Below are 1,352 nucleotides of genomic sequence, written 5' to 3'. Positions count from 1 at the left end.
GTCTCTATCTCCTTCAGTTCAGCTCTGATCTTAGTTATTTCTTGCCTCCTGCTAGCTTTTGAATGTGTTTGCTCTTGCCTCTCTAGTTCTTTGAATTGTGATGTTAGAGTGTCAATTTTAGATCTTTCCTGCTTTCTCTTGTGGGCATTTAGTGCTATAAATTTCCCTCTACACACTGCTTTAAATGTGTCCCAGAGATTCTGGTATGTTGTATCTTTGTTCTCATTGGTTTCAAAGAACATCTTTATTTCCGCTTTCATTTCGTTATGTACCCAGTAGTCATTCAGGAGCAGGTTGTTCAGTTTCCATGTAGTTGAGCGGTTTTGATTGAGTTTCTTAGTCCTCAGTTCTAGTTTCATTGCACTGTGGTCTGAGAGACAGTTTGTTATAATTTCTCTTCTTTTACATTTGGTGAGGAGTGCTTTACTTCCAATTATGTGGTCAATTTTGGAATAAGTGCGATGTGGTGCTGAGAAGAATGTATATTCTGTTGATTTGGGGTGGAGAGTTCTATAGATGTCTATTAGGTCCGCTTGGTGCAGAGATGAGTTCAATTCCTGGATATCCTTGTTAACTTTCTGTCTCGTTGATCTGTCTAATGTTGACAGCGGAGTGTTGAAGTCTCCCATTATTATTGTATGGGAGTCTAAGTCTCTTTGTAAGTCCCTAAGGACTTGCTTTATGAATCTGGGTGCTCCTGTATTGGGTGCATATATATTTAGGAGAGTTAGCTCTTCCTGTTGAATGGATCCCTTTACCATTATGTAATGGCCTTCTTTGTCTCTTTTGATCTTTGATGGTTTAAAGTCTGTTTTATCAGAGACAAGGATTGCAACCGCTGCTTTTTTTTGTTCTCCATTTGCTTGGTAGATCTTCCTCCATCCCTTTATTTTGAGCCTATGTATGTCTCTGCATGTGAGATGGGTCTCCTGAATACAGCAGACTGATGGGTCTTGACTCTTTATCCAGTTTGCCAGTCTGTGTCTTTTAATTGGAGCATTTAGTCCATTAACATTTAAGGTTAATATTGTTATGTGTGAACTTGATCCTGCCATTAGATATTAACTGGTTATTTTGCTCGTTAGTTGATGCAGTTTCTTCCTAGCCTCGATGGTCTTTACATTTTGGCATGTTTTTGCGATGGCTGGTACCGGTTGTTCCTTTCCATGTTTAGGGCTTCCTTCAGGGTCTCTTGTAAGGCAGGCCTGGTGGTGACAAAATCTCTAAGCATTTGCTTATCTGTAAAGGATTTTATTTCTCCTTCACTTATGAAACTTAGTTTGGCTGGATATGAAATTCTGGGTTTAAAATTCTTTTCTTTAAGAATGTTGAATATTGGCCCCCACTCTCTT

Source organism: Rhinopithecus roxellana, chromosome 3 (genome assembly GCF_007565055.1).
Source record: "Rhinopithecus roxellana isolate Shanxi Qingling chromosome 3, ASM756505v1, whole genome shotgun sequence".
Taxonomy (NCBI): domain Eukaryota; kingdom Metazoa; phylum Chordata; class Mammalia; order Primates; family Cercopithecidae; genus Rhinopithecus; species Rhinopithecus roxellana.
Note: the sequence above shows the minus strand (reverse complement) of the source record.